The sequence below is a fragment of the Orycteropus afer genome, unplaced genomic scaffold, assembly GCF_000298275.1.
Source record: "Orycteropus afer afer isolate SDZICR_OR568_19922 unplaced genomic scaffold, OryAfe1.0 scaffold00094, whole genome shotgun sequence".
Classification (NCBI taxonomy): Eukaryota; Metazoa; Chordata; class Mammalia; order Tubulidentata; family Orycteropodidae; genus Orycteropus; species Orycteropus afer.
The window spans coordinates 4,294,660-4,321,035 of record NW_006921681.1 but is presented as its reverse complement, the minus strand read 5'-3'; the positions used below and the strand labels follow the sequence as shown (position 1 = coordinate 4,321,035).

The 26,376-nt window shown below is 39.3% G+C and overlaps 1 protein-coding gene across 1 annotated transcript in view; it reads left to right on the top strand.

Moving 5' to 3' along the window:
- The window catches only part of RERE (arginine-glutamic acid dipeptide repeats), a 470,759-nt gene that overhangs the window by 223,907 nt on the left and 220,476 nt on the right, over positions 1–26,376 (top strand). The window lies entirely within an intron of this gene.

Here is a 26,376-nt window from a genome sequence, read left to right as displayed (position 1 = left end):
GACTTAAATTTAGAAAAAGCATAAAAATTTCAACCAGGCTAAGGGGGAAAAAAATTGCTGAAAAGTAGGACCTGGGAGGGGAAGATTAAGAATAATAATAAAGAGGACAAAAGTATTAATAGTATTAGTTGTTTTAAAACAGACAAATACAAGCAAACTAATCACCAGAAAAAAGAAAAAAATAAAAAGAACAAAAAAATCGGTGCAGGACAGAGCAGGGCACCCAGGCTCCGTCTGAGCACATAGACTGTGATGGAGTTCCTGTGGGCCCAGAAGGTAGGTGGGAGTGGAGGATAACTACACCTCCATTCACCAATAATAACAAGAGGAATTTTGTATCTTGTCAGTATTGCAGGTCCCAAGTGTCCTTGGGGTTGCTGGAAAGCAGAACGTGTTCTTAAGCCCCAGGAATCTGCCAGAGCGCTGTCTCTTTAAATATCCAAAATAGTGAAGCTGCTTTTTAAACCTTCAAAATGGTGGTGCCCTCCGGACCGACAAAAGTCCACAGCTCAGCCCACCTTTCTCTTCACCTTCTCCGTTTGTTCCCCAGCCACCATGCACAGTCCGTCATGCAGTCCCTGGCTAGCAGGGTGATTTTTAGATTAATTCTTAGGTCCTACGGCCCCTCGGGAATCTCCAAGCTGTCTGTGCCGTCAGGATTGCTCCCAGACTGCAGCTCCATCTGTCTCCTTTTTTGGTATTTTCACGCAAATTCTTCTGCTAGTTGGGGTTTAGTCCACTTCTATATCCTCCCCTTCAAGGCTCAGGGATCCAGGATTATCTTCTGTGTCTCTGTTAATTGGTTTCCCTTTTCTTTGTTTAAGAGGGTCTGTGCAGTCTTTCTGCCTAGTCTGCCATCTTGCCAGATCTCCCCTCCTTCCATAAAGATTTAAGGCTTGGAAACCCACTGGGGCAGCTCTGCTCGACAGTATTAATAGTATTAGTTGTTGCTATGAGCTGGAATTAACTCAGTGGCAGTGGTTATGGGTTTTTTTGGTTTCAGTCTATGCTAAAAACTCACACCCACTGCTGTCGAGTCATTTCCAACTCATAGTGAACCTCCTTGGGTTTCCAAGGCAGTATCTATGGAAGTAGATTGCCCAGTCTTTCTTCTGAGGAGTAGCTAGTGGGTTTGAACCTCCAGCCTTCTTGTCAGCAGTCAGATGCCTTAGGTACTATGCCACCAGAGCTCCCCAACCTATGCTACATGATTTATTCATTCCTTGTGAAAAACCTAGAGAGGGTGGTGGTGTCTGTATTTTGCAAATGTGGAAATTCATATAAGGAGATTAACTGGGTAAGACATACATTTAGTAGATGGGGGACTCCAAGCCTGTTTGACACCAGAGCTTGTGCTCTTAATTTCTATGATTTCATCATAGATTAATTCATATGCAACTTAATGTTCTTCTGGCTCCATTGGAAAATGTTTTTCCAATGAGAAAAATAGAATGAGCTCCATGGAGAATAACTTGACAATTGCAAAAGGAAGATAAAGAAGCAAACTGAAATAGTATAATTCTATAACCGATGTGTGTATTTGTTCCTTGAAAAGATAACTCTGTATGTACATGTAAATATATGTGTATATGTATGTATTAACACTGTAACTAGAATATAATACACATGAAGTACGTATATAATTATGCATTTCTTTATTTTCTGTCTAGGAACATTCTACCATGTCTTTAAAAGTTTTACAAAATATATTTGTAATGATAGCTTGTATACCATCATATGGATGTCCCATAATTTATCTTTTTACTTATTGTTAGACATTTATGGTTTGCCAAAATTTGGTGATTCTGTATAAAAGTGACGTCTTTTTTTACAACATAAATCTTCTATATTATGCTCCTTTATTCCAATTAATATGGATTTGTGGCATTTAAAAATCTGTTTTAGTGGAGTCATCTTTTTGGCTCACCACTATTTGTGGTCTTTGTATAGGTCATGAGGACAAGCAATTAGAGTTGTATATAAATATTTTCTTGTTTGGTTTTCCTCTGCCATCCACATTTGCATTCTAGTGACATTTACCTGCGATGGCAAGTACTGGAGACTGTAGAGAAAATTCATACATATTTGGAAACACAGCCTACTGAAGTTATAAGAATTTTAATTTAAAAAAGGTCAAAAAGCCAGATTTGATCATTTTAAAAACATTTTGCCAGGAAACATCTACAAATGCTTAATAAAATGCATAAAACTTTTTAAATGCAGAGCTAAGCTTGCAGAAACTAAGAAAAAACCGAAAACCAAAGCAGCCCTTGGTTGAGTTGTTTGCTGGTATCCTTAATGGAAGGTCTTTTGGTTTTAAAACCCACCCTATATAGGAGATGAGGCCTTCATCTCAGTGGGTTAGAGAGTTGGCACTAAGCCGTGTATAAAGTCTACACCGTCAAGGGTGAAAGGGTGAACTAGATAATATTATCTCTAACTAGAGGGAACTGACAAAGATGCCTGCCTGTTTGTGGGATTTTCAGCTCAAAAGGAAGAGGAGGAAGAGCAAGAGAGGCAGGATCCCTCTTATAATTAATAAATTTGTGCCCTGCTTCTATCACAATTGGGGTTTTAACTTATACTCTTGAAAAATATGAGAATTCTAGGATGAGAAGATAACATAAAAAGTGGTCTCATGCCAATAAGACCCCAGGACACCTGTCAGTAACATTTGTAAAATTTCTTGGTAGAGACATCCCTCATTCAAGATCTCACAGAATCTCACTGATAAAATCTCCTAGAATGCTGAATTCATAGTCAAAAATAACAAAGTATTGGCAGAAACCACATGCCATCTACTAGAGTCAGATAAAACAAATGGGAAGATACATATCCAAAAATATGTAATGTTTAAACTGTACAGAAAGATACTGTATAAAAGACTTAAGTAAATAAATACACACACACACACACATATGTATGTGGTGTTGTGTGCCATTGAATCAGACCCGACTCATAGCGACCCCTCCTTGAGTTGCCGAGGCAGTATCACTACGGAAGTAAAGTGCCCATCTTCCTTCTGAGGAGTGGCTGGTGGGTTTGAACCGCCAGCCTTCTGGTTAGCAGTCAAGTGCCTTAGGCTCTATGCTACCAGAGCTCCTATATATGTATGTATGTATATGTATGTGTGTGTGTGTGTGTGTGTGTGTGTGTGTATATATATATATATATGACTTTTTATTTCTCTCTCATTTAACAGTTCAAAGGAATATAGTTCTAGGCTCATGTGGTTGCTCCCCAGTCACCAGGGACCTAGCTTTGTTCTCATTGACTGTAGCTGTTATCTTGTGGTTCAGGATGACTCTTGAATGACAGTTATCACATCCAGTTTTTAGCCTGGAAGAAAGAGGAAAGGAGTAAAAAGGGCATGCCTTCTTTTAAAGGTAGTTTTCATATGACATGTCTTTTCATCTCTTTAGATCAAAAAGAGAAAAAAAAAAATCAGGCACACTTTATAGGTGAATTCTATCAGTGTTCTAGAAAACAGAAAAAGATGGTAGGTTCCTTGAGTCATTTTGGGACCTCTGGTGGCGTAGTGGCTAAGGCATTTGACTGCTAACCAGAAGGCTTGTGGTTCAAACCCACCAGCCACTCCTCACAAGGAAGGTTGGACAATCTACTTCCGTAGTGGTAACGCCTTGGAAGCCCAAGGAGGGGTCGCTATGAATCGGATCCGACTCGATGGCAGTACATTTGGTTTGATTTGGTTGAGTCATTTTAGGGAGCTAGTAAACCTTTATGCCAAAACCAGATAAAGATAGTACAGAAGAATGACACTTATAAGTCAGTCAGTCTTATGAGTGTGAGTTCAAAGTTTAAATAAAATATTAGCAAATGGAATCTACAAAGTATTTAACAGGAACAAAAAAAGTCCAAGCTGGATTTATGAACTGCAAGAATGGTTTGTCTGTTAACATATACCACTTTGTCATATTAAAGAATTAAAAAATAATACCGTCATCCTGATGTAGACAAAATACGTGGTAACATTCAGCACCCATTTATTTTGGGAGGTAGGGAGGGGAACTATTAGCAAACTGCCTCTAGAAGGAAGCTTCTTTAATCCAACAGCACTTACCAAAACTCCACAGCAAGCACTGCACTTAAAGGCTGAATGGTGAAAGTATTCCCTCTAAAATCAGAAGCAATATAAGGATTCCCATGTCTGATTAAAAAACCAAAAACCAAACTTGCTGCCATCAAGTTGATTGAGACTCATAGTGACGCCCTTTGGGTTTCCGAGGTGATAAATCTTTACGGAAGTAGATTGCCCACCCAGTCTTCCTTCCGCGGAGTGGCTGGTAGGTTTGAATCACCAGCCTTCTGGTTAGCAGTCAGATGCCTTAGGCACTGCACCACCAGAGCACCTGCCGTGTCTGATAAGACATGGAAAAGAAAATATGTGAGGATTGAGATTGAAGAAACTAATCTTTATTAGTTAGATGGTTACGACTTTTAGGATTGAAAATATGAGAAAACCTGTGAACAACCTGTAGAACTAATGAGTTAAATTAGCAGGCGTGCTGGATATAAGTTCAGTAGTTTACTGCTTTTGAAAGCTACCTTTCTCTTGATTTAAAGTGAGTATTAATTAAACATCAAATACAATATTCTTTTCAAGTGTTTTTCTCTAGAATTTACTGAGTGCCAAGTTCTTTTTGCTGTTTTTGTTTAAAATTTGTTTTTGTTAGCAAATAAAACATTTTAGACAGTTTTCTATTTCTGGTAAATAAAAAATGCTATAAATAAAATCGGGGAAACCTCACTGTTAAAGGTTTTATTTTACCCTTGAGCCAATGTAAATTTTCTGCTTACTAAAAAGTAAGCATGATAGTGCACAAAATGGTTTTCAGTTTTTGATAGAATAAACATTTTTAATTTTGAAAAGAATCTATTACTGTAGTATTTTTATTTCACCTGCTCAACTCCCCTTTCACCTATTCAGAAGTGTTTGATTTTCATCTGTTGTTGGGGGGTCGGGGGGTCTCACTGCCGTGGAGTCCGATCCGACTCATAGCGACCCCTCCTTGGTTTCCCAAGGCAGTATCACTACAGAAGTAGATTGCCCAACTTTCCTTCTGAGGAGTGGCTGGTGTGTTTGAACCGCCAGCCTTCTGGTTAGCAGTCAAGTACCTTAGGCACTATGCCACCAGAGCTCCTCTATTGTTGACTAGACTCAAATTTTAGTTAATCCCTTAACCCCTCAAAAATAGGCTTTAGGAGAATTTCTGTTATTGCCCTTACTTAAATACTAGAATATAATCAGTACCTGAGTTTAGAGATTAACAGGAGAGGAGAAGGAGAGAGGGAGGGAGGGCTAGGATCCAGAGACTATATAGATGTATATGGAGATCACAGGACTTCCGGGAAGACTCTTGCAGTGGGGCAATCAGTGTGTAGGTTGTATATGCCTATCAGCAGGCAGACAGGCAGATGATGGGTCAAGGAAATGTGGCAGGATGAGGCCTGGTGAGTAGCCAGTGTCTGTAAGCAGCACCTAGTGTTTAAGAGGACCAGCTAGGAAAACAAAGCTCAGATCTTTAAGGCCCTGAAGAACTGTATAGAGTACCAAGGTGTACTCAGTGTGAGGAAGTGCTTGGTCGATGGAAATAGCCCATTTCTAGAATTGGAATTTGGGGTTCACAGTGAACCAGTGGCTCACTTAATTAGCAAATCAGTAAGCTTCAATTCCAGACCTGAAGGGCAGCTAGGGGCCATAGTCTCAGAGGTTCTAGCAGGCTCTATCAGACCAGCAAATGTGGTCCCTTTTTTTTTTTTTTTCCTTTTTTAATGATTTTGCGTTTTGTTCTATACTGTTTTCCCACTCTTTCCAGGATCTCCTACATACATCCCCCTCCAAGTGGTTGACAGTGGTAGCCAGGCACCATCTAGTTCTTCTGGTCTCATGGTCATGTAGGCTGAGGATTGTATGGTCTCCCAGTTGCTTGGACTAATTGTTTCCATGTGTCTTTTGTTTTCTTAATTCTTCTTTGCTTTGGACGAGTAGAGCCCCATCTTTGCTTGCAAGCTTTTAAGATTCTAATGACTACGTGCCAAAGTAGGATGGTGGAACATTGTTTTTGTGTAGTATGTTATGCCACTTGAGCTTGATGTCCTCTGCGACCATGGTCCCGAGTCGGCAGGTCCAACTACTCACTCCCTCTGTGTAGCTGGCTGTGGCCAAGAAGTGACTACAACCTTGTGATTTGTTAGCGATCCATAAGGTTTTGATTTGCTGATTTTTGGAAGTAGATGGCCAGGCCCTTCTTCCTAGCCCATCTTTGTCACCTTAGTTAAGGTGGCAGCGACCCTGGAAGCTCATCAGCATCTTAGCAACACAAACGTTTATACTGACAGGTGGTGGCAGCACATGAGATGCCTTGGCTGGGAACCTAAACGGGATCTCCCTCATGGAAGGCAAGAAATCCACCACTGAACCACTAGTGCATCTGGAATTGTGGCAGAGGGGTGAATTCTTCACGAGAGAATTAGTGAAAGACATCTTGAGAGCTACCCTTCGGGTGTGCTGACTTGAGGAGTGATAAGAGAAAGAGAAGTCTGTTAAAGTGGCATTTAAAGGACAATTGGAAATTACAGTGTCAGGAAAACATCGGAAGAGTATTTTAAAATAGACTGAAGGTATTATTGTAATCTGGTATTATGGATTAAATTGTGTGTGTGTCCCCCCCAAAAAAAATGTGTTGGAATCCTAACCCTAAAACCTGTGGATGTAATCCCATTTAAAAATAGAGTTTCTCTGCTATGTTATCAAGACGATTATAAATGTGCAGTGTGTCTTAAAGCAAATCACTTCTCAGTTATAAAATGAGCCAGGAGAATGCACAAACTGAGGAAGACAGCTATCACATGAAGGTCTCCAAGGAACCCATTAAAGAAGCTGAGAGAGAACAGGGTCTCCCTCGGAGCTGAACGAAAGAGAAGGAGCCTTCACCTGTCGCTGGTGCCCTAAATTCAGACTTCTAGCCTCCGAGAAAGGTGCCCTGGAAGTGGTTAGGTGCTGGGCTGCTAACCAAAAGGTCAGCAGTCAGTTTGAATCCACCAGCTGCTCTGCAGGAAAAAGATACTGTGTTCTGCTTCTATGAATACTAAAAACCAAAAACCAAACCCCCTGCCTTTGGAGTCGATTCCAACTCATAGTGACCCCAAGGCAGTAAATCTTCATGGAAATAGATTGCCTCGCTTTCCTTCCATGGAGCAGCTGCTGGGTTTGAACCTTCTGGTTAGCAGTCAAATAAGTGTGTTTGTTAGGCACTGAGCCACCAGAGCTCTTTATAGTCTTAGAAACCCTGTAGGGCAGGTGTGCACTGTCCTGTAGCGTCAATATGAGTCTGAATTGACTGAGTGGCAATACGTAGCCTTCTAAAGTGTGAGAAAATAAATTTCTGATCTTTAAAGACACTCTTTTGTTGTAATTCTGTTACAGCAACACTAGAAAACTAAGAGATAAGGTCATTGGATTTTGGTAACTTTCTCAGGGTGTCTAGGAACCCACTGCTATCAGGTCAGTTCCAACTCATGTTGTTGTTGTTGTTATGTGCTGTCGAGTCAACCCCGACTCATAGCGACCCCTCCTTGGGTTTCGGAGGCAGTATCACTACAGAAGTAGGATTGCCCAACCTTCCTTCCGAGGAGTGGCTGGTGGGTTTGAACCACCAGCCATCTGGTTAGCAGGCAAGTGCTTTAGCCACTATGCTACCAGAGCTCCTAAAGCAACCCCCATTGGGTTTCCGAGGTGGTGAATGGAAGTAGATTGCCCAGTCTTGCTTCTGTGGAGTGACTGGTGGGTTTGAACCACCAAACTTCTGGTTAGTGGTCAGATGCCTTAAGCACTGTGCTACCAGAGCTCCTTCAGGACATCAAGTGGGACCAAAATCATATTTTCATTTCCCTGACTTTCTAGTGTAATAATCATTTTTATACTGTGTTCAGGTACCCGTAGTTTTTCAGAGCAATGATGAATTTACTAAATAAATTTACTAATAAATTTATTATTTTATTTTATTTTATTTTTTCAAAACAAACAGTTTCTGTGTGAAAGAAAATACTTTGAGAGAAAATACGTTCTTAGAAGTCATTTTATTTGACTGGTGGGTTCTAATTCATTTGCTTTTGTTTTTGGAAAGTATCTGTGTCTAGATTGTTTTCTAGTCACAGCGGTTTTGGGAAACTTACCAGAATTTTACATGCCAATAAGGGACATTTTTTCCCAGACTTTTAGATGCTTGTTTTATGTGTTGGGTCAAAAGTAGAACTTATTTAAGTGTATTTGGAATTTCTCATGTTTTGTAAATTACATTTTCAGTAGTGTAAGAGTTTTTTAATTTTATTTTTAATCTCAGAATTTAGTTTATTTGATAACAGAAGTATCGAGGAAATGGAATTGATTCTGAATTTACTTAGGAATCTCAAGGATATTTGAGTTCTTTCAAACAGTTTTAATTTTTTTTTTCACATTCTGTTGGATTTCTAGAACACAGATTGGACACTGTTCTTTCCTGCTCTGTGTTGTTCTTGATAGTATTAACTCTAAACTCATTGCCCTCAAGTCAGATCCGACTCATAGCAGCCCCTCCTTGGGTTTCCGAGTCAGTATTACTACGGAAGTAGATTGCCTAATCTTCCTTCCCAGGAGCAGCTGGTGTGTTTGATCTGCCAGCCTTCTGGTTAGCAGACAAATACCTTAGGCACTATGCCACCAGAGTTCCCTTGATAGTTTTAGAGAGGTTCATTGTTTTCATTTCCTTTTTAAATTGTAACTAAGTCATAATATACCATTGCCTCTTAGGTTGCAGGTGGAAATGAAGTGTACAGATCCCACACTGGAGTTTCTTATATGGTTGACAGCCCAGGCAGTTTGCCTTTTGTTTGGTAGGTGGAAGGTATAGAATGTATTTTTAAGGGTATTAGCATAAAATGTCTTGTTGACAATATGGGCAATATAATATGAATATTTAACAATGCCAAAGATGATTGGCATGATGTGGCCTTGTTTATGTGGCTTTAGAAATTTTTTTCAGATTAAACCTTAAATGAATTTAGTTTCCTAAGTAGACATTAAGGATCCCTGGTGTTTCAGTGGTTAATCACTTGGCTGCTAACTGAAAGTTCATCAGTTTAAACCAGCCAGCAGCTTCAGGGGAGGAAGATGTGGCAGTCTTCTTCCAGAGGATTTACAGCTGTGGAAGCCTGTTCTACTCTGTGCTGTAGGGTCATGATGAGTCAGAATCGTTTTGATGGCAATAGGTTGGGTCCTTTGAACTCTTGTTTGGACCCTCCCTGCCTTTCTCACTTATTATTAGGTTACACATACTTGATTGAAGTAATACTACTTTAGGAAATCTTTCTATGTCTTATTTGGGAGCTTTCAGAATTTCGTATCTAAAGTAGATTCTCATTCAGCCCTTTGTATAAAATGCAGTATTCTTACTTCAGAAACAGTGCACACTATATCATCTGTACTGGCTTTGTACCTGTGTGACAGTGCCAGTCACTCCAGAACTTTGCCAGGATTGTTTGCATGGTCTTTTAAAGTTTTCAGAAAGAAATTGGCAAAGTTATCCCTCTTAACTAACTATTAATATGTTTTCAAATTTTCAGTATTTCTGTTAATTGTGTGTATAGTCATTCATATCTTTGTCTTTTGATAAAATTCTTGGAGACTTGCTGTTTAAAATGAGCATTTATTAAAAGCAAAACAATAAAAACTTGTCTTGATAGAGCTGGGTGTTTAGCTAAAGCCTCTCCGTAGCCTCGCCTGCAGAGTTCCCAGCTAGTTGGCTGTCTGGGATCCCCTTCTGAAGGCCCCACTTCCCTGCACACTAGCTTGGTATGCAGGGAGAAGCTGCAGAGTCTGTTGGCTGGGCTTTATTTACGGAAACAGCAGGGTTGAGATTGATTGCGTTGTGAGACAGTGTATGGATGAGGGAGGGTCACAGCACATGCTCAGTCCTGTCAGTGTGAGGGGGAAGTTTCTGCGTTCTGCGTGAAGGCTTAGGTCATAGCACAAGCTCAGTGCAAGCTCTGTGAGGTCTCTCAGACTGCATGTGCCTCCATTTTGAGTTGTTAGAGTAGAAAAGGGCAGAGTTTTAGCAGTAAGTAGAGGTGCAGCAATACAGCTAGAGTCACCAGAGCCTCTGTTAGTCATGGATGATCCTTTCAGCCCCTGCAGGTAGGCGCTTTTCCTCTGGCTTCACTGAAACAGTGACTTGGTGATGGTTTTTGCTGCTCTTTCTCACTTCTCAGAATGTTTATGAATCATTTCATCATTCATAGTGCATGTTCCTGAGAACCTTTGATTCATCCCAGGCTAGCCACGTAGGTGGTGTTGCGAAGCGTGAAAGCAGAGCTGAGAAAATGGGATCTACCCAGAGACGCATTAGGCAAATATAGAATGTAAAGCTCTGTAGGTCCCTCTGTCCCTGCTCTCCCCCTCCTTCCCCTCACCTCTTCCTCTGCTGCTGTCATTTTAACCTGGGTGCGTGTTGCCGAGCTTGTTGTTTGCCTTTCAGGACCTGCAGGGAAACCTGCAGGCTGCCCATTGACCATTGCATGTGGCTGGCAAGGTCTGCCTGGGCCCCTGAGCAGCTCTGTTTGGATGTTTTAGGAAGGGTGGTAGGTGGGCAGCTATTGGTTGCTTTGAAGGTGGGTGGAACTTGTTTTGATTGAGAGCCTGTTTGCCAGAGCAAATTATAATTCTTGTGATCTTTTCCTGAAGTCTGAAAAGGTAATAGTGTACATGTTTGGACATATTATTACAATATCACCTTAAAATGGATTTTTAAAATTATATAAGGTTATGTCCCACCAGTTTTTCTTGTCTATTACTTCGGGAGGAAGCACTCCCTTCTTTTTGGATCTTATGGAAAATTTCCTGGCAATTTGTAAAAAATTATTACACACTGACATTTGTGTTAAGGGTTGAGGATCCAGATCTTTTGAATTATTATTTGTTGCTATTATTTTCTTTTTGTTGTTATTTTAACAGAAGATGGTGTTTGTTGTGTGTGTGTTTTGTTTTGTGACTTGTGAATTTTGTAGGAGAGAAATAAAAGGGTAGTTGATGCCTGCTAAGGTAGAGGCATCAGAAAGGCTGGGTCTTAGACCCTGCTTGATGGCCTGGCACTGGTCTTTTCTACTGAGAGGAAGTTGTGCTTCTTGCACATCATGTTTGCAGAGAAGCTTGGACATATGACTTTCACTGTGGTTAACTTCAGGAGCCACTCAGGATAAGCAGGTTCAGGACAAGATGAATTCTTACCTAAGTAAATACTTAAGTGAAGTTTTTGAATTATATTAATTACTCCCGTTTTCCCTCCTCTTTTTTCTTCTGATGAAGGTTGGAACGAATTTTGAAGTGCCACTTAAGTTTTGTGCCTTTGGGAGTAAGAAAGAAGGCATATTTAGATGAGTGTAAAACTGAAAAGCTCTCATTGTAGTGGGAAGAAATGTATTGTGTTGATGATACAAGAGGAATCCTTCATATAAGCTCTTAGTTGTGTAATACAAACATGGAACTGTGCATGGTCAGCTCTTATCATAGAAGACCCCTGATTTTGGTAGGAAGTTTTTAGGAAGGTTAACATTGATGAATTCTGTTCAATGAAAAAATTGCTGGAGTATAATCTGGCTTCTCGCAGATTTAGTTTTCAGGTTGTGATTAAGGAGATGAATTATACAGGAATATAGGATTACTGCATTTACTATTAGTTTTTTTTACCCCATCATCTTTTCCATTACCATGAGGTCTCTTTTCCCACGGTGACCATATTTACTTGTGAGTTTAGGGCAGATATTCTCTTTTTCCTTTACCATGTAGTATTGCTTCTGAAACTTGTCTCTCTTCACTCCAGTTAGAAGCACCATATGCTCTTCTTTTCTGCTTTTCTCCTTTCGGCCTGAGATGATCTTTTCTCTAGACCAGAGGATCTAGATGCTGCAGCACCTTCATGCATGAGATCAGGGCAGGACCAAAGGTGCAGACTTGAGGATGAGACCCAGTGTTTGAGTCAGGAGAATATTGTTGGGAAAACAGTTGTGGAAGTGCCTTTCTGTTCTAGGATCTTTACCACTTCTTAAACTTTTTCCACATTTAGCAAATAAAATGTGACCCGAAGCACCACTTTTCAGAACAGGAAGCTGAATCCACTCTAAATCAAGTTCCTCCTCCTAGTTTGGTGGTCGCTGATCTAATACAAATCTGGTTTATAGAGCTTGCATGCAGCCACCTATGTTGATGGTGAGGATTGTGATTACCAACTGTGATCCATGGGAATCCTGTGTTAGCAGTCAGATTCCGCTGTGCTTTAGATCCAATAAAGTAAGTCACTAGAACTTTTTTGTGTGTGTGTGATACACATTTGTTCTGTATTTTCTTGTGCTGGAAAAATATTTTTGAATTGCTGTTTGTTGACCCACAATGCCCTGATTCAGGGCTTCTTGTTGTCTGGAGGTGAAAGAAATGAAGGAACAGCCAAGCAGGAAGTTGTTCTCTTCATTGATGAAGTTGTTAGGGTATGTGTAGCTTGGGCACTGAAAAGACACTAGTTAGTTTCATTCAGAGGATCAGGAAATGTTAATGAATATAGAAAGTATATGCTTCAAAACATATAGGTACAGCACACCCATTTATTGTACTTTGTAATCAGTATGGTTTCCCCTTTTCTTTCTCAGCTCCTTGTGAAAAAGAGTTTCCTTTGTCCTATAAAAGGTTAAGCCATATTTTAACACTTATGGTTATAATGGGAGTCCTTTTGTAATTGCCTTATAATGCAACATTATCAATAAAATTAATACTGATGATAGCAAAACAAAACAAAAGCAAGCATAAAGGTAAAAGTTACAAAATTATTGTCCTGTATTAGCTTTCCCTTATCATTTCATTTAGAATCTTGCATCAGAGTCTGAGGTGGAATTTTGCATTTAAAATGTTCCTTTGTCAACATAAATTCTGCAGAGTCTGTGTCATTGGTTGAAAGCAAGGATGACTTGGTTTTGTTTAATCAGTCCTTCATTATTAATCTGCTCATAGCCTAGCTCTCTGCTTTTGACCACTTCCTAGGCTCTTGTCTGTGTTGTATTAATTTATGTATTGGAAGACTGATACACCTAAGGCTTATTATTAACAGTGTCTGAGAATCTCTAGCTGTTTAGTGTTCCTGACTTTCTGAATCCATTTTTCTTTTTCCATTTTACTTGTTGGTCATACTGAGCTGAGTTGTCTTTCCACCAGAGAGGCATGCCAGAGCTATAAAACAAATGTATGACAGGATGAGAGAGAAAGCAGAAATTACTGGTGAAATTCAGATTTGAAATTATGTGTGCACTCATGGGCCTCCTCCTAAATAAGCACAGATAGTTGATAACCATCTGTATTTAACAGTTTCTGATATGGGAGGATGCAGGTGCTTGAACATATGCTTAAAGCAAATCTGAAATAAAACTAATTTGTTCTCCTGCTGTATACTGTATGGTACTTTGGGTCTAGTGCAATTTAATTAAACTGGGATAATGAGACGTTATTTCTACCAAAATTCTTTGAGTTACACATTTACTTGTGATTGTTTGATTTATTACTTTTCTGTATTGGACTTTAAGCTTCTGGGGCAGGGAGCATGTCTGTCCTGGTAGCGTCAGTTCTTAGTAAGAGTACTTGGCAAATGAGCCTTTAGCATATTTTGCATTAAATAAGTGAATGATATCTATGCCGTGGTGTTTCAGTTACCTGGTACTGCTCTGACAAGAATATACCACACATGTGATGACCTTAACAAACAGGAGTTTATTCTTATAATTTGGAGGCTTTAAGTTCAAGTTCAAAGTGCCAGGCTCTAGAGACTATGTGAAAGCTCCTCAACCTTGGGCTTCATCTCTGCCTCTTGCTCTTGGCCCACTGAAGCTAGAGGCATCTCTTCACTCAGGCAGCTACTGGCTGCTGAAGCTAGCAAGCTTAAGGTTGGCAAATAAAATGGCACAGTCCTGATGTTACCAAATCACACAGCAGGTGATTAATTCAAGTCTATTGTAAGCCCCAAGGTCAGCAGAGCATGGCAGGCTGCTGAAGAACGACACAGCTACATGCAGGGTCCAAGCGTGCCATAAGCTAGAGACTATCCCCAAGGCTTCTCCTTATATACAGGAAGCCGACCACATCCCAAAGGCAGCTACTCAGCTGCTTGTGGTAGATCCCACCATCGAGTTGTTTGCCAGTCTCATAATGGGGAATAACTGCCACCAGATGCCCAGCCACTCAACCGGGCCCAGCCAAGTTGACACACAAACATAACCACCACACATGGTAAGAGAAAAGAATAGATTTGGAGCCAGATGGTGTGGTTTAAATTCCACCTAATAAGTGACATTGGCCAGATTGACATGGGACAAGTTTCTTTTCTCCTCTCACTCTCAGTTTTCTCATGAGTCATACGGAGACAAATAATACTTCTCATGGTTGTTATAAAGATTAGGTGAAAATAATATGCAAGTGTTTGGCACATTGTTGTTCAGTACATTATTATTAATTCAAAGGCCAAGTATTCAGTCTCATGTAGATATTATTACAGTGTCTCAGCCACATCTGTAGTTTTTAAGGTAGATCTTTTCAACTAAGACAATATTAGGAATTGTTTTAGGGATTATGGTAATTAAATTAGTGACCTTAACTACGAATTACTGATCTTTCATGTTTTTTGGATGTTTATATTTTTCTCTGTATTTCTTACTTTTTTTTTTTAAAGAAGCAGTACTTCCATATCTTGTAATGTATGCTGTGTTCAGCATTAGATGTTTTTTTTCCTTAACACTTGCTCCAGTATAGTTTTGCAAGTTTGTATGCATGTGTGTGTATGCATGTGTGTGCATGCATGTGTGTGCAAGCATGCGTGAGAGAGAGAGAAAAAAAGCAAGAGAGCATATTCACACCATTTCAGTAAAGAGTTAACGTGACAACTATATTTTTTAGCATTTCCCTGTGACTTCCCCGTGTGAACAAAGAGACTTAACATACTTACTTGGTCCAAAGCCCCTTTTGTTAGAGCATGCTCCATTCCTGTTCATTGTGTAGTTTTAATTCATTGTGCAAAAAACCAGCAACTTTTTAGTCAGCTTAATCTTCAAAGCTTTGTCAATCTTCTTTCTGCTTTGTCAATTGGTTTCATTTATGGTGAGATTTTTTTTTAAAGTTTGTTTTCTAAAACTTTATATATGTGTGTGTCCAGTCTTACATAACACTGTGGTCTTTAGAGCTATTTTTCCATCTTTGCAGCAGGTGATTACAGCTAAGCCCATGAGGAGCTTGAAGTGGAATAGAATTTTATGTCATTGCAATATAGTATATGTAAAATATATTGTATGTTACTACATAATGAAGGAGAAATAAATAGGAAATTTAGACAATGGAACAAGGTCATTGTAGCACTTTGAAACTAGAGCTTTCTTGCCTGTTGTTTTAAAAAGTTTTTTTAATTGATTTTTCCTGACATTAAAAAACAAAACAAATCCCAAATCAATTGCTGTCGAGTTGAATCTGACTCAAGGCGATCCTTTGTATGACAGAGTAGGACTGTCCTTACTCCATAGGGTTTTCTGTGGTGGTGATTTTTTTTTTTTTTTTTTTTTTTTTTCACCAGGCTTTTCTTCCAAGGTGGCTCTGGGTAGATTCAAACCACCAACCTTTTATTCAGTACCAGAGTATTTAACTGTTTGTACCACCTAGGAACTACTTTTCTTACATTACTTTTGCATTGTTGTGTGTGGAGGCCGTCTTTATTGCATCTTATTGTCTGCATGAAAATTTTTATTATTCCTCAGTCAGTACCCAAATTTTTAGTTCTGGGCTCCCTCTGTTATATTTAGGAGGATGCTGTGGAAGGACAGTTACTTCTTTAGACTCAAATTTTTCTCTGTAATTAATTAACTGTGAACCCCTTGAAAGAGTCCCTTTATCACTTCAGACCTTGCCTGCTTCTGTTAAGCTAGATGATTGAATCAGATGACCTCTAAGGACTCTTTCATCAGAGAAAATTTAGAATTTTATGATTCTAGATTTTGGGCAAGTTTCTGCATTGGGCATATTTTGTTTTTACATGAAGTTGGAACATTCTTTTAGTTGTTGACCTATTGTTTGTCCTTCAATTGTGTTGAATGAATGCCTACTAGGTTTATCGAGTTTTATCAGTTTATCAAGCCTGCCTCGGATTTATTTTCTTGGAACTATGGCCTTCTCTCATAGGTGGCTTAACAATGTTAAATTTATAGGAAAACCCTTAGTTGGTATCTATGGCTTAAAAATAGTTGAGTTAGAATATTGGAGTCATTTATTCATTTAGAATGTTTAGTGAGTACATGGTTGGGAACCCTAGCTTTGAGCTCTGGGATATAGTGCTGAGCTGAAAAGCAGACTTGGTCCCTACCTGCATGATTCATTCAGTCTAGAGGGCAAGTCAGCCATTGAAGGAAACAACACAAAATAAATATAAAATCATGGCTGTGATAAGGGCTGGAGGAGAGATAGATGGTGCTATGAGAACACATGATAGAGGGATTAGCTCCTGTGCTCACATATTGCCTAGTACTTAGAGCTAATAATAGTAGTGACTGCTATGCAACAGACACTGTGCCTCACTCTTTCCATAGATCATCTTTTATTTTTACAGCAACCCTGCAAAGTTGCCATTGTAAATTTTCATTTTACAAATGAGGAAACTGAAGCTCATTGAGAATAAATTGTGTCCTCAAGATCACACTGAAATAACCTTGGTACTGAAATTTAAGTCCAGGTTAATTTGACTCTGAAGTTCCTTTTCCCTGTACCTGAGCATCTAGATTAAAATGTGCATAGCATCTCCTCCCTCCCAGTAGTGGGGCATCTAAGTCGTGGGACATCCATGCTGAAGACTGCTTCAGAAATATGTGTTCATGCTGGAATTTGAGAAACCCTGCATGTTGTCTGAGTCTTCCTACTTATCAGTCAAGTTTCCAGTCTTGCCCCACAAGCCTTCCAAAAAGAAAGGATTCTAGTTGGTGTATTTGTTTTTGGACCCACAGACTGTTTCTGTGATTTTTTTATAAATGAGCTAGTAAGTATAGTGACTTAGAATCTTGTTTCTGTTGATGTCATGTTGGTCTTCCTGTTCAACTCAACACCCATGGAAAAGATAAGAATTAGTTACTGCCTGAGCCATAAGATCCAAGGGGCAGGAAAGGGGAAGATTGCACAGTGACTTCATTCACAGCCACAGAGTAGGGGGTCTGATCTGAGAGTTGCCAGACCAGGACTTTTGGGAATGTGCCATAAGCCCACTGCTCTTCCTGGCTTGGGGAAGGGGCCTGGCATGGACTGTTTCAACTGGGTTATGATGGGAAATCCTGCCAGTTCCCTCTGAAAGCCTCTCTTTCTACTCTTGCCTTTGGTTGCAACATGGCAGAGCTGTCTGATCATGTTTCCTCCCCTGTACACCACATCCTTGTCCCTTCAGTTGTAGACTCAAGTCCTTATCTTAAGCAATCACCATGACCATGTACAGATATTTGAGTGTCTTGAATGAACATCAGTAGACTCTTGTCTTCCTGACACCTTCCTTTTTTTTTAGGGTGAAATGACCAAGTCACATTCTTGGGAAAGCCCCTGTGGTGAAGCAGTCTCCTGCTTCCAATGGTGTGTACTTCTTTGGGACCCCCCCATGTGGCAGTGGCCTTCTCAGCTCCTTTGCATGGATGCTACTTTCTCTTTTTGATACTCACTTTCGGGCTTCCAGCTCCTTTCTGTCCAGTCTCTGTTTACTTCTTAGACTAAAATGGTTTCCATGGTAACAGGTTAGTTTTCAAAGGGAACATCTTGTCATTTTATTTAATCCACTGCAGTTGAAGAGGACTGAAATACTAAGTTGTAGTTGCTATGGATACTGCTTTGTTACATTTGTATCAGATTTCACATACAATGAATTTCTTTTTTAATGTGTATATACTCAAGGAGTAAACACAGTGACTTACCATTTTTGTTGTAATTTGGCTTCTGGGACTATTTTCTAGATTCTAAAGCAACAATCTGTAGAATAATGGAAACTGAATCTAAGCTGCTTTAAGAAACAGTGTTTACATTTGTAGCACAGAAAAATTCCTTCTTTTGCTGGTAAAGATGGTAACAATTCTTAAATTTGTGTGTGATATAATTCATAGTATAAAGATGTATCCAGAAGGGTGAGCCCACAGCAGAATCTTTACTAAATACAGGGAAAAGAGAAAAATGTAACTTGGTGCTAATTCCTTGAATCTGTTCACTGAACTGTTTGTGCCATTATTTCTTCAGTTACATTCAGCTGTGTATAGTATATTCTAGGGGAGTCTATTTGGCACTCGACTCATAGCGACCCCTCCTTGGGTTTCCGAGGCAGTATCACTACAGAAGTAGATTACCCCATCTTCCTTCCGAGGAGTGGCTGGTGGTTTTGAACCTCCAGCCTTCTGGTTAGCAGTCAAGTGCCTTAGCCACTATGCTACCAGAGTGTAACTTTGTGAAACTACCACTGCAATCAAGATACAGAACTCTTCCATAACACAGAGACCTCCCTTGTTCTATCCTGTTACAGTCACATCTACTCCCCCTGCCTTCAGTAACCACTGGCAACCACCAGTCTGTTTTCCAAACCAGTTGCCACTGAGTCCATTTTGACTCAGTGGCAAATCCATGTGTTTCATACTAGAATTTCACTCCATAAAGCATTCAGTGGCTGTGACCTTTTGGCGGTAGATTGCCAGACCTCTCATACAAGGTGCCTCTGAGTGGAGTTGAGATGCCAACCTTTCAGTTAGTAGTCATTGCTTAACTGATTGAACCACCTGGAGACTCCACTCTGCCCTTTATCTCTATAATTTTGTCATTTCATTAATGTTACATAAACTAGCCTTTTACTTTTATAGATGTGCTTTAGGTTTTACTTTTTCAACAGTTTTCCAATTTAAAAAAAAAACTATTTTGTTTTGCTCTCATGCTTGAAATGAACATAGAACTGACATAGGGAGTAGGTAAAGGATTCTTAACTGGTGCTGCTTATAATTAGTTGTGTAATTTTGGTTCAGTCACTTAATTGCTCTGCCATATGGGAGCGTGGTTGGGAGTCCTGACTTTGGAGTTGGTTAAACTTGAATTGGAATTCTGATTTCTCAACTTGTTAGCTGTGCAGTCTTGGACAGCTGCAGAATATCTCTTAGCTTTTGTTTCCTTATCAGTAAAAATAGATTTATAATATAATTCCTACTTTAATGAGTTGTCTTTAAATTTTGTTAGGGGGTAAAAAAAAAGAATTGCTTAGCTTGCAAGCCCTGCCACATAGTAAATATTCAACGTATATATTAATTGCTTCAGCTCTGGTGGCCTAGTGCCTAAGGCATTTGACTGCTAAGCAGAAGACTTGATGTTCAAACCCACCAGCCACTCCTCAGAAGGAAAACTGGGCAATCTACTTCTGTAGAGATACCTCCTTAGAAATCCAAGGAGGGGTCACTAGGAGTCGGAATTGACTCAATGACAGTGAGTTTGGTTCTTTTTGGTTTTTTCATTAATGCTACAATTAGTATTGTTGGAGATACTGCCTTATAGAGTTGTTATGAGAATCATAAAGTACTTAGTAAGTGGCAGTAAAATGATATATTTTGTTTATATTTGTCATATTAAGTAATAAGATACCTGGATTTTATATAATGTATGTGAAAACCCTGAGCCAAGGATGATGTTACTGGTTCTGACTCATACCCCTGCCCTGTGTGCAGAATAGAACTGCATTCTGCAGGATTTTCACAGCTGTGACTTTCCAGAAGCGGATTGCTAGGCCTGTCTTCCAAGAGGCTCGGAGTGGGCTCTAAATGCCAGCCTTCCAGCTTGTAGTTGAACTCTTTAATCAGAGACTCTGAGGCCAGGACCAAGGGGTGTGTGTGTATCCTCGTCCATCCTACATTTTTCAGGGCTATGTTTTCCATGTTTGATTTCTTATTTCATAGAATAGTATCCTTCATCTGATTTGATTAATGTTGTACTTTGTCGGGATTTTCTTTCCCTAATTAATGGCTGCTCTGTTTTTACTCAGACCTGCTGTGTTAATTAAACAGCATTGTTAATAACAAAATAGGAATTCAATCAATTAATATAGAGAAATGAGATAATACTGTAGAGCATCTAGAATAGATAGGTTATTGTTGTTGTTACATGCCATCGAATCGGACCTGACTCATAGTGACCCCTCCTTGAGTTTCCAAGGCAATATCACTATGGAAGTAGATTGCCCCATCAACTATTAGTTGTTGTTGTTATTAATTGAAGGATAAATATGACATCATCTAGAACAGATTTCCTTTTGAACTTTAGCCTCCAGTATTCTTGAAGTTCAGGATGTGTCATAATCAATGGTTCTCAAAGTGTGGGTTGTGGACCCCATAATTAATTTTATCAAATCTCAGTGCTTGAATTTATGTCTTTTTAATGTTCTGTGTGGCTGATGGGGAAGTGACATAAAAGACTTCTGGTGTGTAACAAAGGACAATAATTGTCATGAGAAGAAGTCCTAGTGTGACTGATCGTGTTAGAGGTTTTTCTTGAAACATTATTGTTATGTGAAAAAATAACTGACATACTATAGTCATTCAGACTTTGGTTTTGGCAGAAATTTTCTTGAAAATGAAAGTGAGCTGGTCATTTCAAGGAAGACAAGTAGTAGTATTTGCCAGTATGAAAATTTGAGCTTTTAATTAAAAGCTAGAATTTTGTAAACATCTATCCGCCATTCTGAACTTAAAAGCTTCCTTACACTAAAGACTTTTCTTATGAGATGGGTGGCAATGTAATTAATATGATTTTTTTAAATATCGTGTGATGAGCTATGTTGACATTTGGAAGAACTGCAAAAAACAGTGAACTCTTATTTTCCAAATGACCAATGCATGATGGTGCAAAATCATGTCTGGGTAGAAGATCCATTCCAGAGCAAGATAGACCAATGGATTTTAATGTAACAAAGTACAAAAAGTTCATTGATAAAGTTATAAATCACACATTTCAACAACCTTTAAGAAACTTGTTGAATTTTGGTGTAGTATTAAAAAGAGTAGCTATTATAATTGAAAAAGCCATTTAAAAAAATCTTCAGTTTTATAATTACGTGTCTGTGGAAGGCTGGATTTTCTTCATACACTTTTAAAAAGCAATCTGTTGCAACAGATTGAATGCAGAAGCTGATATGAGAATCTAGCTGTCTTTTTAAAAAGTTAGACATTAAAGAAATTTGCAAAAATATAAAACAATGCTCTATTTTTCATTAAGTTTTTGTTTAAACATAATTATTTTTCATAAAGGGAACTCTGGCGGTGTAGCACCTAAGGCATTTGACTGCTAACCAGAAGGCTGGTGGTTCAAACCCCTCCTCGGAGGGAAGACTGTGCAGTCTGCTTCTGTAAAGAATGTTATTTGCCATCGAGTTGGCCCCGACTTATAGCGACCCCTCCTTGGGTTTCCAAGGCAGTATCACTACGGAAGTAGGATTGCCTTCCTTCCGAGGAGTGGCTGGTGGATTTGAACCACCAGCCTTCTGGTTAGCAGTCAAGTGCCTTAGGCACTATCCTACCAGAGCTCCTTCCGTAAAGAATACTGGCTTGGAAACCATACTTACTGTGTAATGAGTTTATTGCTATTTTGATTTGGTAAATAAATATCTGGAAATTTTTCATAAGTGTAAGTTCTTTGGGATGCTCAATAACTTAAAGACTAAAAGGGTCCTGAGAACAAGAAGTTTGAGAATTGCTGAAAATAAAAGGAAAAATGTAGTAAGTTTATCATATGCTTAAGAGTGTTTTCTGTAGCTGTTAGTATTGCATTTAAATCATCATTTCTGGTGATTTTCTCAAGTTTCATATCTTAGTAGTAGCCCTTGGGTGGTGCATATGATTGACATGCTCAGCTGCTAACCGCATGGCTGTAGATTTGAATCAGAAGAAAGGCCTGGTGATCTGCTTCTGGGAAATCAGTCACTGAAGACGCTGTGGAGCATAGTCTGCTTTGACACACGTGGGGTTACCATTAGTTGGAATTGACTTGGCAGCCCTTATGGAGGTGTTTATTGTTATGTGCCGTCCAGTCGTCTCCAACTCATAGTGACCCCTCCTTGGGTTTCCGAGGCGATATCACTACGGAAGTAGATTGCCCAATCTTCCTTCCGAGCCCGCCAACCTTCTGGTTAGCAGTCAAGTGCCTTAGGCACTATGCCACTGTGGTAGTGTGGTGGTGGTGCTGCTGGTGGTGCTGGTAGTGGTGCTGGTGGTGTGTGCCATCAAGTCGGACCCGACTCATAGTGGCCACCAGAGTAGAGGTCTGTAAATAGTCATGTAACCAGGAAACTTTTAATTCATCCTAAGTACATAGATAATATTAGACAGGTATTATATTTGATTCTAGGGGATACAAAAGATGAAATAAAACTCAGTTTCCATACTACAGAAGCTCATAGTCCCAGAGAGGGTAGAGTATCATTTTCTAATAGTGAAGTGGGGATTACTATGAGACTATAGAGGAACATTTAATTTAATGCAGAGTATGAATGGTATCCAAAACAGGGAGGATTGTGATTGTTCTGTGGCTTCCAGGTACAGCTGGCTACTCACTATTTCTACAAAGTCTACTTTTCTTTGATTTTCACTTCTTTTTCTGAGAGTTTTTCTGTCAGATGAATCAAGTTTTTAACGGGATATGTTGTGCTGTCTTTTGTCTTGGACCTTGAAAGTGTTTCTACCATTTATGCTCTGTTTGGTAGTGCCCGGTCATGGAAGGATAATGCCATTGTCTGTGCACATTGGACCCAAATCCTGTTCCAAAATAACTTTGTTGTATTCTTTGCTGTGCACCCTGACACTTAGGAGTTGTGTATGATTTAAAAAATAACTTATGTTGAAAAAGATGATTTATAACAAAGCTTTTAAAAAAGGTCTTTATATTTATTTATTTATTTATTTATTTTTGGTAACTTCTTACCTTATTACTACCTTTCATTAATATAAACATAAAAAAAAGAAAGAAAGAAACTGTTTCCAGTGTGGGCTCTTAAATTACTTCAGTATATTGCTTTGTCTAATTTGTATCATTATTAGCAATATTAAGAATATTAGCCTCTTTTTATAGAAATAAGTGGGATTTAAGTAGTTCTTTTCAACAAAGTATTTGGAAGTTTGTTTTATTTTTATAACACGTTTTATGAGCTAAATATGATGGTAATATTGATTTACTAAAAATGAATCGGGAATTTCCAAGGTCTAGCAGTATACATTGCAGGTGAATGATTTCATAACCAGTTGTTTTGAGAGTCGTGGAATAACATACACCTTCTTGAAGGACCTGAAAGTTCATCTGTAGGCACAGGATACTAGAAAAGCTATAGCTGAAGCTTTCTGAGATAATAATTTTTGGCTAGACCTACTTGTAGGCAGGAAGGCGTTTGGAAAGTAATTGGAAAGAAAAGCGAGAGCTTTTGGCAGCTTGTTTTGTTTATGACTAGTTCTGAAACAGAAAGGGACAAGTTGGAAGGGAAACGGTAGTAACACTGGTTGTTTTTCTTAAGGAAGTGCTAAGCGCTTAAGATTAAAGTAGACTCCTGGCCAATTTGGTCCCTCTGCATACCTCCTAAAGCTGCTGCTTCTAATTCCTACGTAAGGATACTCGCACAATCCATCTTCTAGATGCTTTTTTTCAACATATTATTCCCTTCCTAAAGGAATGAAGATGACTTGTACATTAAAGTCAGCACTTTCAGCCTGTGTGATTTTATCCTCGCTTGGCAAGTCTTCCTTCTTCTTTCTTTCCCTGGCTGTTGTACTTGTCATCCCCTTGAGAGTTTTCTTTAGAACTTAACCACCTCAGGGAGTAATTCCTTTAGAACCCTTCTAATTTTGATAACTCCCCTTAGTATTTATGTACTGTTTCTCCTGAAATGTTCTATAGTTGTCAAGGTAGTGATTGGATCTGTTCTTCCAATGTTTGGGGATGAGTGCAATGAGGCTTGGACCACATGTCATCTTTTGTATTTGCTTACTTTTGTTATTTTCTCTTCCTTTGTCATTTTTATTGCTCACCTTTGCCAAAACAAGTCTCTTCATGAGGAAAAAAAAAAGTTGGATTTAAAGAAAAAAAGTACTAGGCCCCAGGGCCCTAAAAGAAATAATACATTTTCCAAAATTCACATTACCAACTTCAGATATAATGGGTGGGGCTGTTGTATTCACGGGAAGGAATCCAGAGACCATCTCTCCTCTTGGGTTTTTTGATGTTTAAATGTGCTCTCCAGCTCAGACCAAGTCAAAGGATAATCATGAGCAGTTCTCACTCATGAAAGCTCACTCCTTGTCACTGTTGAAAATTCAGAGGTGGCTCTAAAATACAAAAGATTGTTGTCACTGGGCATGGAAAGAATTTTCCTAAGATAGCCCAAAGATAGTCATTTTACGAAGTTGAGTGTAATAGAGAACTAGGAGCTGTCTGTGATCTCTGAGAGGGCAGGAACTATACTTGTGTATCCAGTGCTGTGCGCCAAGACAGTGTCCTGGGCAGGGCCTGAGACAGAATAGATACACACACCAAAAAAAAAAAAAAAGAGAGAGAGAGAGGAAAACGCTATGCTCTTTTGGGGGTGTATGGAGTGAAATGGGCAGGAGATCAAGGAAGGCTTCATGGAAACCATGGCTTTTCAAAGGAACATGGATGGTTAGAATTCAAAGCTAGGACAGGAGGATATTGCAAAATACAGTGAAATGGCATAGACTAAGTAAGATGAGCTCCTTCCCCTTCTAACCTTCTCTTCTATTACATCTCTGCCCAAGTGTCACTTTCTTAATGAGACCTTTTCTGACTATCCTATATAAAGAACTTTAATAATATTTCATCATTTGCTATCTGATTAATTGCTTGGCACTTTCTGTCTTCGGACCTGTTGATTGATTCTCTGCCACCACCACCCCCCCCACACACACACACACACACATTAGAATATAAATTGCAGGAAGACAAGGACATTATTTTGTTCATTTCACTATCCCCAGTGCCTCGGACAATTCTTGGCTTATATTCTTGTTGTTGTGTGTCATCTTGTTGATTCTGACTCATAGTGAGTGACTCTACAGTGCCCTATAGGGTTTCATTTTTTTTGTTGTTATTTTTGTTTTGCTTTTTATTGTGATTTGGGTGAAATTTTACAAAGCAGATTCATTTTACATTCAACAGTTCATAAACATTTTGTTTTGTGATGCTGGTTACAGTGCCCACATCGTAACAGCTCTCCTCCCACTTCCTCCTATGGTTACTCTTTCCCTGTGTCCTTCCCTCCTATGCATTCCTGCCTCCTTAGCTTTCCCCCTGTGCAAATGCTGCTCTTCTGACTCCCATGGTTGATTGTTCTAAGGAGTGCATCTCCCTGGTATAATAGTTCACCTCATAGGTCTGTCTGTCTTGTTTGGCTGAAAGTTAGCCATTGGAGTGAGTCCAATTCCAAGCCCAAAGGGTGGCTGGGGGCCGTAGTCTCAGATTTCACCATTCTCTCTCTGACCAGAAATCCTGGTCTTCTTTTATATTTTTTTAATTTTGTTCCACATTTTTCTCCCACTGTATCCAGGATCTCCAATTTTGATCCCTTTCTGAGTGGTTGGTAGTGGTAGCTGGGCACCATGTAGTTCTTCTGGTCTCAGGGTCATGTAGGCTGAGGTTCTCGTGGTCCATTAGTCCCTTGGACTAATTGTGTCCATACATCTTTGATTTTCTTCACTCCTCTTTGCTCCAGACAAAGAGAGACCAAAAATTTCATCTTAGATGGCTGTTCATAAGCTTTTAAGATCCCAGTTACTACTCACTAAAGTAGGGTGTAGAATAATATTTTTGTGACTGTGTTGTAACAGTTGAACTTCACATCGCCTCCATAGGGTTTCCTTGGCTGTAATATTTATGGCTCCCCTGGAGCTATTGGTGGGTTCAAACCACCTACCATTTGGTTAACAGCTGAGCATTTAACCATTGCACCACCACAGCTCCTTCCTGGTTTATAGTAGGTGCTTAATAAATATTTGTTGAATGATTGAATGAGTGGCTGAAATGCAGAGTATGTGTCCTACAAACTTTAAGTTGACCTACTTAAATTTAATAGAGTACCCTGAAATGTTTTTAAAAGAAGAAACATCTGATTGGGATTGTACTGAAGGAATGTCCATTTCTCAGAGATGTGAAAGAATGATGGTATGGGAAGATGCTCAAACTGGGAAGCCGCACAATCAGGTTTTTAGAGGGGGAAGATTTTAGGTAGCTGGTAGGGAGGTACACATTGTGGAGCAATATTAGAAATA